The following is a 16,006-nucleotide window of genomic DNA, read 5'->3' as shown; positions in this document are numbered from 1 at the left end:
TTTGTATAGATCTCTTTAATTAAATTGAAGTCTCTTGGTTTCTGAAATTAATATATAGTACTAGGTTTGGTGCCCGGCTTCGACCGGGCTACCTCTATTTACCGCTAAGTTTTATTTTCAATGAAATAAACTGTGTTGGAGTTGTCTAACTCACACGTTTACTATTTGTAATATATTTTTCTACGGCATATCTTGTAATTATGATGAAATGTAAAATTTATTTTCAAATTATGAGACACATTCACTACCCCGCTATTAATATTATTACTTTCACGACATTCTTTCTTAATATCATTACGTTCACTACTCTCGTGGTTACTATTGTTTCTTTTACTAATTCCTCTATTTTTTTCTGTTAAATTCATTATTACCGTTAATTTTATCCGGCCTATATTTAAATAAATAAAATATTTCCTTGAGTCGATTTGTTATTTAATTCTTCATACTTTTTCTCATTGTTACCACTTTTTCATTCACTACATTCGTAGTTACTTTCACTACTCCCACTATCATTATTATAAGTGTCACTACTCCCACATTAATACCGTTAATTTTATTAATCTCGTTGCTGGTACTATTACTTTTACTACATTTAATTTAATGTATAATTCTATGATGATACTAATTAATTCCATAAGTGGGGCATGTTAATTTTAAGGAAAATCACTATATTTTTGTGTTTTCTAAATTTAATTACTTTAATTTAAGGGTTAATTGATAAACACTACCAACTTAAGTCCTCCTTTTCATAATCACTACCAACTTAAAAAAAGTTCCAAAATCACGACCAACATATTCACTCCGACTTACTATCAATACCAAATGGCCGGAAAACCTCATTAAACTTGTGATTTTCAAATTTCCCTCCTAAATTATTTTTTTATTCCCAAACTACCCCTACCCTTCCCCCTCTTGTTAATTACACATCCCCGTCAGACCACCACCATGGTGCACGACACCAGTTCAGACCACCACGGTGGATGACGCCAAGCGTCTCATGCCCAACTCCCCGTCCTTCTCTATACACAAGTAGTTCGGCCCTTCACCAAACCAGCACCAACCTGCTCGATTCCATGGCAACAGCTCCGAGCCTAATACCGTCGTACCCCTGCATCCTAGGTGACAACCACGATCATGACCAAACCATCGATAAAAATGGTAAGCAACAACACTCATATTTCCGCCATTTTTAGCCAATTAAATTGACACCCAAATCTTCAATAATGTTTATTAAATTCGGAAAATACCAAAACATTGCTTTAATTTAGCTAAAAATTAAAACAAAAATGTCAAACAAATCGAGATTAATTTTACCATGGTATGAGATTTCGCCCGAGATTCTGCTCAACACCGTCGTGCCACTGCATACCAAGCGACAACCACAACCATGCCTATATTCCCACCATCGTGCGACAATCGAGCAGCATGTGGGACCTCCCTTCACGACGCAAAGAATAACAACGACCACCTTTGCGTGGAATTCGATTTGGGCTCCTAATAACCCAGTGTACTGGCCGTTTGTAGATGCGATTCTTTGCATCTATGGATTCCGTATCAAAATTGCTAGCTATATTCTCATGTTTATATCCATTATTAGCCCCCTTATTTATTAATCTTACGGAATAAGTTCTTATCTAGGCATGTTGCTTGCTTAATTTACAGGAGAAAGAGGGAGGGGGAGGGGTAGTTTGGGAATAAAAAAATATTTTAGGAGGGAAATTTGAAAATCACAAGTTTAATGAGGTTTTCTGGCCATTTGGTATTGATAGTGAGTCGGAGTGAATATGTTGGTAGTGATTTTGGAACTTTTTTTATGTTGGTAGTGATTATGAAAAGGAGGACTTAAGTTGGTAGTGTTTATCAATTAACCCTTAATTTAATGTAATTTCCATAAATATTCTTCATCAAGGCATCTTTACATTATACTTTTAACCAAAACTATATAATATTTAGATTGAGGTCCCTTTATCAGGTCCATTACACGGTGCTATCGATTTAAAACTATATAGTATAATTAATTTATATAGATTTCTTTAATTACATTGAAGTCCCTTGGTTTCTGGAATTAATATATAGTATTGATTGATATGTAAATAGTTGACATACTCAATTTTTCTAATCTACTAATATGAATATACTGGGTGGAGCAGCATATTTGAAAACAGTAGATTGAAGCTCAATCTATTGTTTTAATATGTCATTTACCAAACACGTAAATTAGTAGATTGGTGAGTCAAACATGCTAAAAGGCTTGAATATGCTGAAAATTCATCAATCTACTGTTTACCAAATACCCCCTTAAGGGTCACTACTACAGATACGGGCTATAACAGCGGGTAAAAACCGTTGTAAAAACAAAAAGCGGACGTTGTTAAAGCGGTCGTTGTAGAAGGTATTTACAACGGCTAGGTTATTTACTTAAACCGTTGTCGAAAGTATTCACCACGGTTAAAAGTCGTTGTTGTTGCGTGTAAGCCGTTGTGGAAAGTGTTTCAAAAATTTGGTGGGAATCTCCCCTACTACTAAGAGAATAAAAATTCTCTTAGTTTTCCCTCCAAAACGCATCTAACTAAAAAAGGTAACAAGTAAAAAAAAATTCATTACATTATTATCTTTTCAATTAACATATTCTTATAATTAAACTCTAATCTTTTTAATTAAAATTCATATTTATGACTTTTTCATTAAAATCCATAATTTATTATGCAATCATTTCCATTTCCATAGATATTATTCTTCATCAGTTTCACTTTAAAATTACGCAAACCTGTTTCTTATGCAATCCTTAATATAATTATTGACATCACTTGCAACCTAAAATTACGTAAATATGTTTCTTATATTATCCTCATCAGTTACACTCTAAATATGGTGTATATTTTAAAGGACATGTAATTAAAAATAAAAAAAATATTAGTCTAATTATTCGTAAATCGTCTTTTTAAGTGCGTGCTATACTGTTTTTACATGTTTTTGTTATAAGGTTTATACGCGTTTTAATTAGATTTTACATTTTTACACCACTTAATTGTAATTTAATGTCATAAATTAGTTTCATGCAATGATATAGCATTATAGAGATATTTTATAGTAAAGTAAAAATGGTTTAAGACAAAAATAACTTAACTTAAAGTGTCTTTTGATGGTAATAAACTTTCTTTTTCTACCTCTTACTAAGATTATATATTAGTACATTATAACATTAAATATACGGTTAATTTATGCAATTAATTTAATGATAATGTCTCTTTCTAAAACAAAACTAAAAAATACCGTGTTGTAGCACGGGAATCTACACTAGTAATATAACAAGGGTTATCATATGAATACCCGTTGTTGTAACTTTCCCACCAAAATTGTGAAGACTTTTAACAACGGGTATATGCTAAAAACCCGTTGTTGAAATTTGTAGTAACAACGGTTCTTCGTTTAAAACCTGTTGTTGAATATTATGCGCGGGTATTTGTGAAAGGTATTTACAACGGTTCTTATTTTAAAACCTGTTGTTGAATATTATGGCGGGTATTTGTGCAAAGGTATTTACAACGGTTTTTGTTTTAGTAACCGTTTTTATTACCAACTCCTAATGTTTTTAAAAATTAAATTTGTTTCATCCCATTCAAAAACCTGCATATATCAGCAGCACCATAAATCACAGTTGGGTTCATCAGAACTCAATAGATTCAATTCAACTACAACAGCAACATCATATATATATATATATATATATATATATATATATAGAGAGAGAGAGAGAGAGAGAGAGAGAAGGGTTCTTATAAGGTCTTCATACCATATAAGGCCCTAAGTCCTTATAAGAACCCTTGGATGGAAGGGATGGAGGGGTGAGATTACATCTAAATTGGATGGCCACTAACCAATCTACCCTAATTTGCTCCTCATTGCAATTAAAGTTCTTACTAATCCACTCATCCTCCTCCCATAATCATAATCCCCTCCCTCTCTCTATATCTCATTTCCCTCACATTTCCTCTCATAATACCTGACAAACAAAAAAAAACCAATTTCTCTCTAAAAATCCCAACAAAATAAAAAACCAAAAAAAAAACCCTTTCTCTCCTCCTCACCCACTCACCTTCTCCTCTCCTTCTCGGTAACCACCAGCCCTCCGCCCTCCACTCGCCGCAGCCACCTCCACCTCCACCCACTGCAGCCACCGCCACTGCCTCCACCATTACCATCGACGCCCACAAACCCGCATCCCTTCCTCTACTCTTTCTCCTTCCACCATTGACAACACCAACATTGCACCACCACCGCAGCCTCCTTCTCCCTCTCTAACCTCCTGTCCCCTAGCCGACAACCCCCTACCCCGACAACCACACCCAACGCCACCACTAACCCCGACTACCCAACACGACAACCCCACTACGCACCACCTTTCAATTTTCAGATCCCTTTGGCCTTCGCCAAATCCGGCCACCACCACCCATAACCTCCACCACTACCCTTGGCGGTTTCCACACACTCAACCTGATATTGCCGCCGCTCACGCCGACCACTAACCGTCCTCCTTTCACATTCATTTTTTTAAAAAAAATTAAAGGGGTTGGTGTTTGTGTCGGTGGATGCGGGTGTTGGTGTTGGTCTCGGTGGGTGCGGGTGTTGGTGTTGGTGTCGGTGGGTGCGGCTGGTGTGGTATGTTATTGGTAATGAGGCAGGAGGTTGTTCTTCTGGTTGTGTTTTTAGGTTACCATAAATTCAAAATAAAAAAGTGAGTAGGGAGGCGGCAGATTCACGGTTTTTTTTTTGGGTTGTGTTTTTTGGTTTTTGTTTTTTGTTATTTTTCACATTTTTTTGTTCTTCATTTTTTTATTTGGTTATTTTTGTAATTTTTGTTTTTGTTATTTTTGTTTTTGTTTTCAGATTCAGATCTTTGTTTTTGTTTTCAGATTCAGATCTCGTTTTTTTTTTGTTTATTTGGGTGTTGTTTAATTAATTTTTAGTATTTCAGTTTTTTTGTTTTTTTTTTCAGATTTGCGTGGCTAAGGGTGGGTTTTTTTGTGTTTTTGTGTTCTCTGTTTGTTTTGTTTTTGTTTTTTTGTTTTTGTTTTTATTTTTTATTTTTTTATTTGGTTGTTATTGTTATTTGATTTTTTGGACTAAAGTTATACATCTTGTCTATTAAAGTTATACACTGCGTGCATTAGAGTTATACACACGATATTTAAATTTGGTTTTTTTTTATTGTTATTTGGTTTATTTTAGATTTCGGGTTTGGTTGGGTTGTTGGTTTTTTGGTTTTATTATTGTTATTTGGTTTTTTGTTTTTGTTATTATGAGTTTTTTTGGTTTTTGTTATTATTTTTTTTTTCATATTTTTCATATTTATTGTTTGATTTTTTTACTATTTACGACTAAAGTTATACATTTTATGACTAAAGTTATACATTTTATGACTAAAGTTATACATTTTATGACCAAAGTTATACAAAAAAAGACTAAAGTTATACAAAAATTGGACTAAAGTTATACAAAAAATTGGACTAAAGTTATACAAAAATGAACCAGAGTTATACAAAATATAACCAGAGTTAAACAAAAATGAACCAAAGTTATACAAAAATGGACCAAAGTTATACAAAAATGGACTAAAGTTATACAAATATGGACTAAAGTTATACAAAAAAAGACTGAAGTTATACAAAAATAGACCAAAGTTATACAAAAAAAGACTAAAGTTATACAAAAATTGGACTAAAGTGATACAACAATGGACTAAAGTTATACAAAAATGAACCAAAGTTATACAAAAAATTGGACTAAAGTTATACAAAAAATTGGACTAAAGTTATACAAAAATGAACCAAAGTTATACAAAAATGAACCAAAGTTATACAAAAATGGACCAGAGTTATACAAAAATGCACCAGAGTTATACAAAAAATTGGACTAAAGTTATACAAAAAATGAACCAAAGTTATACAAAAATGAACCAAAGTTATACAAAAATGAACCAAAGTTATTCAAAAATCGACCAGAGTTATACAAAAATGCACCAAAGTTATACAAAAATTGGACTAAAGTCATACAACAATGGACTAAAGTTATACAAAAAATTGGACTAAAGTTATACAAAAATGAACCAAAGTTATACAAAAATGAACCAAAGTTATACAAAAATGGACCAGAGTTATACAAAAATGCACCAGAGTTATACCAAAAATTGGACTAAAGTTATACAAAAAATGAACCAAAGTTATACAAAAATGAACCAAAGTTATACAAAAATGGACCAGAGTTATACAAAAATGCACCAGAGTTATACAAAAATGCACCAGAGTTATACAAAAGTTAGTCCATTTTTGTATAACTTTAGTCCATTTTTGTATAACTTTGGTTCATTTTTGTATAACTTTGGTTCATTTTTGTATAACTCTGGTTCATTTTTGTATAACTTTGGTTCATTTTTGTATAACTTTAGTCCATTTTTTGTATAACTTTGGTGCATTTTTGTATAACTCTGGTCGATTTTTGTATAACTTTGGTTCATTTTTTGTATAACTTTGGTTCATTTTTGTATAACTTTGGTTCATTTTTGTATAACTTTAGTCTTTTTTTGTATAACTTTGGTCTATTTTTGTATAACTTTGGTTCATTTTTGTATAACTTTGGTTCATTTTTGTATAACTTTGGTTCATTTTTGTATAACTCTGGTGCATTTTTGTATAACTCTGGTGCATTTTTGTATAACTCTGGTCCATTTTTGTATAACTCTGGTCCATTTTTGTATAACTCTGGTCCATTTTTGTATAACTTTGGTTCATTTTTGTATAACTTTGGTTCATTTTTTGTATAACTTTAGTCCAATTTTTTGTATAACTTTAGTCCAAATTTTGTATAACTTTAGTCTTTTTTTGTATAACTTTGGTCTATTTTTGTATAACTTTGGTTCATTTTTGTATAACTTTAGTCCATTATTGTCTTAGATGAAAAAAAGTATCTCACAAAAAAAAACGAGATCTTAAAAAAAACGTATACCAAAAAGAGATTTAAGAAAATGAATAATAAATGAGAACTAACAAAATAAAAGACAACTAAAATAAAATAAAAGACAACAAAAATAATGAATGGAAAAAACAACTCAAAACATACAAATTAACACAAAACGAAAAAAAAAAGAAAAAAAAAAACGAGTTGAAAAAAAAAAAAAAAAGCATCAGCGGCGGTGGGGTGGCGGCGGCGGGAGTGGTGGGTGGTTAGTTGGTGTCGGGTGGGGTGGTGGTAGGTGGTGGTGAATGAGGAAGAGAGGAATGAATGATTTATTTGAGTTTTTTGATTTATTTGGATTTTTTGGGTTTTTTATTTATTTGGATTTTTGGGTTTTTTTATTTTTTTGGGTTTTTTTTTAGAGTTTGAGAGAAGAGAGAAATGAATTCTGTAAGATGAATGAGAAATGGATGAGTGGAAAACAAATATATATAGTAAATTAGTGATTAATTAGAGTGGATTAGTGAAGGAGGAGAGAGATGGTGAGATTAGCTTATAAACACACTTTTTTGGGGTTGATCTCATCCCTCCATCTCCCTCCATCCAATGGCTCATAATAGAACTTATGGACTCAATATATCTTTTGGCCTTAGTTGATCTCTTCTCTCTCTCTCTCTCTCTCTCTCTCTCTCTCTCTCTATATATATATATATATATATATATATATATATATATATATATATATATATATATATATATATATATATATATATATATATATACTTACAAGGAGTTAAATTTACATGAACTAATCATTCCCTAACTTCAACAAAAATTTTACTAATAAGATGATCTAAGCTCTGATCAGTATCATGCATTTAGCCTTCAGCATTACTATGTTCTAAGACGTATTTGCCCAACATGTCCCTTACCTCGTCTATATGTTGCGGTTTGTACTGCTGAAGTTCTTGTGGCGCGCTGATTACATACTGCGGAAAAAACAAAGACAAGACATTATTGTAACAACATACATCATTCAGCATAGCAACATCATGTTATAGCAGTAAGCAAGACAACATCAACTCTAATTTAAAAAAAGTAATAAACACATTATTAAATTACTAACCTTTTATGGAATAAGGATATATCTTCGCATAATAATCTCGTACATGAAACGACAAACGTAGTATCCACAGTGTATGCTATCCGGCTGGCGAGAGACCTATTATTACATAAAAACAAACAGACGAGAGAAGGCTCACATCAGAATCTTGAACTTTAGGTATTGTATTAGTATTAAACACAGATTTTTGCACTTAAGGTATTGTATTTGAACACGTACCCCTGTTATCGTAATAAAAGTAGGGCCATCATTAGAATCTTTCGTGGGTTGATTCTGCTCGTTAGCTCTGTTCTTCTCAAAGGCCATTTTTTTTTTAAAACAAAAAAAAGGAGGCAGGAACTCATTTTTTTAGGGGCAAAAATGAGTTTTTTTGCTATAAATAAAAATTGAAAATGTTATTATAAATAAATCAGTATTATAAACTTACTTAATAATCAAGCGCTTAAAAGTCTCGCTTGGTGGATTATGGATAGAGTCCAACCAAAAAACTTTCTTCTTCGTCGGCATGATGGTTGCTAGCACCCAATGAGTCCTACATCAAAAGACATCATCATTATTAACAAGTACATATATTAGTTATGAAAATGTAATTGTAGGGGAAACATAATATTAATTTGTTTATTACCCTTTTTCATTATAAGGGGCAAAAACCAGCTTCTTGTTTGTCGCCAATTGCTGAGCAATATGATCTACCCGGTCTTCGAACGAAAAAATCGAGATAAACATAGATAAAACATATGGGCACAGGAATCCGTATTGATTACTTGGAATCTTGTTCTCGGGGATCACTCTCAATTTCAATATCCTACATTATTACGGTATTAATTCCGGTATTTAAAACACTATCTAGTAGTCAGAATATTAGAATATGAAATTATTTATTAAGAAACTTACTTCATCCAAACAAATAGGTGTTGGACATCAATCTCGTCTAGGCCAGCCCAAATGGCTAGCATATCCCATGACATAATTGTTTCGCGCTCAACCCCTAGAATATGCTCCTCGAGCGGAATAATTATCAATTGCTCGTTTTCTATGCGATCGCAAGCCTCCTCATGCAGTTTCCTCATTGTCACCGTTCTTACTTTTAGCATGTAATCCTTCCCAGGATATTTTGTGGAGTTTAAACTCCTAACATCTTTCAGTTCGGGGAAATAATGATTCTTTGATTTTGTGCTACTACCACCAGCCTACACATGTAGATAATTAAAATAATAAAAAATCCAAAGGTAACATATCCTAACTAGCTAGTTGAGTAATAAAAATAAAAGAGTACTTAACTAAATACCTCATCAACCTGCTCTTTCAATGATGAGGTAGTAGTAGCAGGTATGACTGGAGACTTAGGCTTATCCGTCTCTTTTGTCCCCTATACAAAATTTCCATGCTTTTTAGAAATACAGAAAAAATATAAATAAAGGGAGGTTTTTAAAAAAATGGAGAAGTTAATTAAATACCTCATCAAGTTGTTGTCTGGACGAGGTAGTTGGCATGTCCGGGGACTTAGACTTATCTGCCTTAGCCGGCTTTTTTGTTCCCTATAAAAAATTTCCATGCTTTTTAGAAATACAGAAAAAATATAAATAAAGGGAGGTTTTCAAAAAAATGGAGAAGTTAATTAAATACCTCATCAAGTTGTTGTCTCGACGAGGTAGTTGACATGTCTGTGGACTTAGGCTTATCCGCCTTAGCCGGCTTTTTTGTTCCCTACAAAAAAAAAATAACATATAAATTTAACATATAAAAACATTCAACAATTAAAAATTTAACATATAAATGTATTTTTCTAACCCCAACTTGCTTTCCGAGGGCGGAGACGAACGAGCCAGGAAGATGTGAGATTCAGGCCATTGGATGAAATTTCCAACCGCATCTCCCAGAATGGTAATGTCGTCACGAACTGGGACGGGCAGTTGAAAGTTTTCATGGCCTGGAAAGATTTCAGTTATCTCCACTTTTCTATGATTCGGCAAAAGTTTTTCGCCATGAATAACCACTACAGTTTCCGCTGCTGATTTGGTGGGCACTTCTACGAGAGCCCGACCAACACGCACAATTGGTTTATCGAATTTAGAGTCAGCAAGAATAACTGGCCTCTTGTTTACGGCCTGAAGAATACACATACATTATTATATCCCAAAATTTAATAGAATTCATATAAATTTAACTAATTAAACACTTCATGCATACCTTACTGAAAACAGTGAACTGACTTGAAGGGGATGTATGCTGCTTTCCATCAGCCGTCTTCTCAAGTTGCATCTCCTTTTCAGACTCATTATTTACCTAATAAAATTAACCAATGGCACGATATAAGAAGTTATAGCATTATAGCTGGCAAGGAACACACCCCCTGATCTTACCCAAAAAAAAAGAAAAGAAAAATAAGGAAGTATTAGGTACCTGATCGGCTTTAGTTGTTACAACTTCAGAAGCATTAGGTACCTGATCTTTCTGAATCTCGTTGACCGATACTTCCTTCTCATGTATTGCCAAGGTAGTAGTGTTCTCGGCCTCTTGACCAATCTGTTGTACCTTATTACCCCCTTTAATGACATCCTCCATCATCTTCACTTCTTCTTCGGAAAGCTTGCCTCCAGTATTCATCTTTAGTAGTACGAATGCCATTAACTGAAGTTGCGTGCCAAGAATGTAATGTTTCAGCAATTTTTATCCCAACAATAACATGTGAATTGAACTTAAATGAAAATAATAGAATAAATGGTACCATGTCAGCCTTCTCAGCCTTAGTCTTCCTTTTCTTCTTTTTCGGGGCAGTTGTCCCATAATATTTCGTTACTCCAACCTGTAACGGGACGCACCTCAATCGACCTGGATGTTCGGGTCAGCTGATCGCTCTAGCAAGAACGTCTTCACGGCCATTGGCAGTGAATTTCCCTTCTTCTACCTCCTTCAATACCTTGTCCTATAATATATTAAATAAACTTCAAATTATATTTGTGACTAAAATAATAAAGTTAGTAATGAACTCGTCTTAATAAAATAATCTTTACTATGTTGGCCAACACTTCCTCATCATATTTGTCACGCGATCGGGATCCTTTAGGCATGTGCCCTTCTTTATAAGTTACATGCCGGTCCAAGTCTGTCACTCCCTTTGCCACCTACACATTAACATGGTAACAGTTATACATGTAAATGTGTATTAAGTCCAAGTGTGATTATCAAATCTCACAGGGGAATGCATGCTACTTACGAGGTTGTCCTCTATCAATCTGTAACCGCCTCGAGAATCATACCATTTCCCCTTCTTGCATGAAATGTTAGCATGATTTCTTCTGCTAACGGCCTTCAAATTATATAAAGCGCAAGTAGATGAGTTAATAAAAAGATTATATAAAGAACTCATTAATTAAAAAAATGATAGGTAAATCGTTAAAAGGCGAGGATATTTAACCTGAAACTTCTCACTAGTTCTCATCGCTTTGAAAAGATCCCATTGTTCCTGACTGATGGTGGGACACTTATTGTCTTCCGGTGGTCTCTTACGCATCTTCCCCGTTACCTTGTCCACATACAACCAATCCTTAGCAACGTCACACTTCCACTGCCTTAGGGCACCCCCTGCCTTCTGCATTAAATACTTATCATGGCATTCATCGGGTATATTAAAGGCTTCCTTTATACGACCCAAGTATAACTTCCCCAATTATGGATTCAAATTTCTAACATCATCTAAATGGATAGGCACAAACTGTCTTGTACAACATCCAATCCAACTGGATAAAAAAGCCACATTTGGACCAGTAGGGAAACCCTTCGAACTCCATGTTATTTTAAGCGGATCTTTAGCGGCTATAGCTGCAAGGTCTTGCGGGCACTTAATAGCACCCCTCTTACCAGGCTTATTATCATCCCCACGCTTATTATTCTTTTGACTTCTTTTCCGTTTTTCACCCATGATAATCCTAAAACCCAAATATGAATGAAATAGTAAATGAACAACTTAACAACGTCATGTAGAGTATTATCTAAAACCCTAAAGAGGAATGAAAATTTAAAACAACAGTTTGAGCTTCTAAAATCCTAAACCCTAATAAGAGGAGTGAAGTAGATGATGCGGGATGATAAAGATAACAAAGAAGACGAAAAACAAACAGATGCATGAAAAAGAAAAAAAGATGATCGTCTTAACACCCTAATGACGAAACACAAAATTAAAGTGAACATACCTGATGATGATGATGATAAAGAGGACGAGCAGGATGATAAGGGAAGGCAACGGAATCTGGGCGTCAGAAACTGGGCGACGGCCGGCCACGAGAATGTAGAAAATGGGGGAAGAGAATAATAAACTCAGGATACCAACGGTTGAACTGGTGTTGTGTGTGTTTGTGTGGTATGCTGTATGTGTTTGTAAATTAGTTTTTTATTAAGACAAACTATTGACAACGGGTCCTCAAAACAAAACCGTTGTTATATGTTAATAACAACGGGTCAACAAAAGTCAACCGTTGTCAAAACTTTATTACAACGGTTAAAATATACCCGTTGTAATATATTTTCACCAAATTTACGCCAAAATGAAATATGTCTGAAAAATAAATGACAACGGGTAGGGGTACTACACCCGTTGTTGAAAGTAATAACAACGGGGAATGTAACTATAACCGTTGTTGATAGTAATAACAACGGGTAATGTAACTATAACCGTTGTTGAAAGTATTAACAACGGGTAATTTAAATATAACCGTTGTTATTGTTGAACCTTTTTTTTTTAAATTACTGTAATTCCATTACAGTCCAAACCCGTAACAATACATACTGTAACAGCAGAAGCACTACATACTGCACCATTATTCAGCAATTTCAACAACATCATCCACATCTAATAATAAGATCAAGAAAATAAGACAACACCAGCATGCATGCATACTGCATATCTACAGGATTTACCATGCCATGCAAATTTGGGAATCTTTAACAATTACCATTGCTTCTATTGGCTTTTTAAAGCTACCAAAAGCTAAAGACAACACATCTCAAACTTGCTATAAATTCAGAAAAGAGGCATCCCATTAGCTCCCCACAACTCACAAATAAATTAAACCATCAAATTATTGGTCTGAAAATGACTCAAAATGTTGGTCGTCCATATCACTGTGTCCTGATGAATGCCCCAGGCCACATAGATATAGACAATGGAAAATTTGCTGCCAAGAGCTTTAATCCTTTGAAGAATAAGCTTATTGAGCTGGGATAATCGGTCAGCAAAGTTAAGCCACAATGGGGGCCATGGGGATTCAAAGGGAGTCTACTCATTCAGTTTGGAACATCACCTGCACATGTAGAATCAACATTTAAGCTTGACATGATGTTTCAACTCAGAGGCAATGGCAGGAACGACTGGAATGCTCCGAATAGGTCAACATTTGAACCATACCTCTGGGTAGCCACAGACTCTGTAACGCCCCGTAAATTTCGGATCGTTAATATACTTCGAAAATAATTAATTAATCAAGTAAAATTTGACAATAAAGTATTTAAAGTAAAAATAATTCAAAGAAATATAATTTTATTATATTTTGAAGAAAAGTATTTATTTTGATAGTTTTGAAATGTTTAAAAATAGTTTAAACCGTGTAAAATCTTTTATTTCGAAATAAGGGCGTATCGGGGGGAAAATGACAATTCGTTTGAACGTTGGGTAAACGAATTTGGAAATGGGTCGTGTGAATACTCAATTTTATTGTAATCTCGTGTTTAAAGACTTTGGACTTGACGGAATTTGCGTTTGACTTACGGATTTAATTATTATTGAAACGAGTCAAAACCGACTCGTAAAAATCCCGACTAAAAATTCCGTACGTACTTTTCCTCCTTTCTTTCTTCCTTACGCGGACCACACTCCCCCTTTTCTTGTTTTTTCTGATTTTGTTCTATCATCATCATCAACATTTTAAAAAAAAAACCCAAAACACCATTTTCAATAAATCAAGCTCATTTTCGTCACATCTTACTCGTTTCTTATCCGTTTTTCGCATAATTTACCTTTCCGGAATCCTCTCGTCGCGATCTACAACTGGGTATAATTTAATTTCAGTTTTCTTGAAGTTTTTTTTAAGATGAAATTTCGGTATTTCGGTATATATGCTTAATTTTTGTGTTTTTATTGTTTAATTAGGTGAAGATTTGGAGGACGAGTTCGGGGACTCGTATATTATAGAGGATAGCGGCTAGTTGTTGTTAGGGTTTCGGTTTTGAGGTGCTAATTGCTCTTTTTCTAGCTTAAGGTAACATATTTCGAGTCACTCGACGAAAGATCGTCACAATTTTTGATTTTTGTATGCTTGGTGATTTTTGTTTGAATAAGTAGTTTTCACATGTAAAATTTGTTGCATGCATGTTAATTTGTGCCTTTTGCTAGTTTAAATTATCAAAGTTGAATTGGGGACGATTAATTAATGTTCAGACGGTCTTTTATTATATAAAAATGGAAAGAAATGATGGTGTAGGGGGACGGGCGTGAGGCGGGCCCGCATGCGAGCCCGTGGCAGCGAGGCCCACGGCTAGCCCACGGATGGCCCGGGTCGGTCCGTTGCTTGTTTCGCGGTTTTTCATGCTTTGTCCGTCATTTTAGGTTCATCATGGATATAATTAGAATGAGTATACATGGTTAAATTTGTTAAGAGAATCATAAAAGTAGCTAAAAGTTATGCTAAGGGTAGAAAAATTATGTTATATTGACAATTATCACATGGTAGGATAATTTACAAAAGGAAATTTGTAATTAATAGGCTCAAAATGAATTTTATAGCTATAATTGTAATGTTTTGTTGATTGTGCAAAACCGAGCCTTAGTCCCTTTGATCGATGCGATGTCGATTAATTGAGTGATTGGTCACCGCAATTTGACCCGTACCTGTCGCAGGGCTGGGGTTGCGGGTAAAAATTCGGTTGAATGAATTAGATAATCGGCCCTTTTCTTGTTTTAGGCCATTTATTATATCTCTATTTCACATGTGTAGTTAATTGAATTTAAATAGCTTCTTATTTAGTTAGTTGAATTTTAATAGCTTCTTATTTTGTAGAAATGGCCCTAGTTTCCCCTAAATCCTTTTATATTGTTATAATTGCTAGGATTGGAAATTAGTATTGAATACTTATTGAGGAACTGTTGGGATTGTATCTTTGTAAATAGACATTTATATAACCTTTCACATGATAGAATATTAGATTTTATGTTGGTAAGTAGGACTTTTTGCCCTCTTAAGGTTAAGTGGGTGTCTTACTTGACTTGTGTGGTGAGTCTTGAGTGGTGTGGGCTAAAGTATTCAAGCTGGGACTAGCTGTGACTAGGTCCTAGGTGAGTATTTCGGCCTCCATCATAGATAGGTCTTTATAGTCTTTGACGAGTATATGTTCACTGCTTGATAGCCTTTGTGTTCCTGACTAGTGGATGTTTATCCAAGTTGGGGCATGACCTCGGTACTAATTTTGATAGTATGGGGTCGACTTAAGTACTAGCCGACCCTTCGGTGGTGTCCTTAGGGTACTCACTTCACTTTGTTTTAAAAAAAGTTGTGAGTCTTGGGTGCGGTGGTGTGTATCCGCATGTCTAGGTCTCTTGTGATTTTAGGCTAGGGTTGTGTTGTCTCTTGGCCATGTTTTCTTAATAGTAACCGCTGAGCCAAGATACCAGTTCGATTACCTTCCCTACCTCGTGGTATAGACTTGAGTTACAAAGTGACTATTGACGGGACTAAGAGCTTATGCCTGTCTTTGTTATATTGCCCTTTCTTGTATGGTGATTTTATGAACTGTAATAGGTGAGATGTAAGCCGGTTACAGTTGATAAAGTTTGGATTACTATTTGTTATCTGATTCACATGATAGTTTAGTTTGGTCAGTTTAGGGGTCATTTGTTAGAATGCATGATAAGTAAATGGTTTATCAAATTGTTTACATGTT

The sequence above is a fragment of the Silene latifolia genome, chromosome 2, assembly GCF_048544455.1.
Source record: "Silene latifolia isolate original U9 population chromosome 2, ASM4854445v1, whole genome shotgun sequence".
In the NCBI taxonomy this organism is placed as follows: Eukaryota; Viridiplantae; Streptophyta; class Magnoliopsida; order Caryophyllales; family Caryophyllaceae; genus Silene; species Silene latifolia.
Note: the sequence above shows the minus strand (reverse complement) of the source record.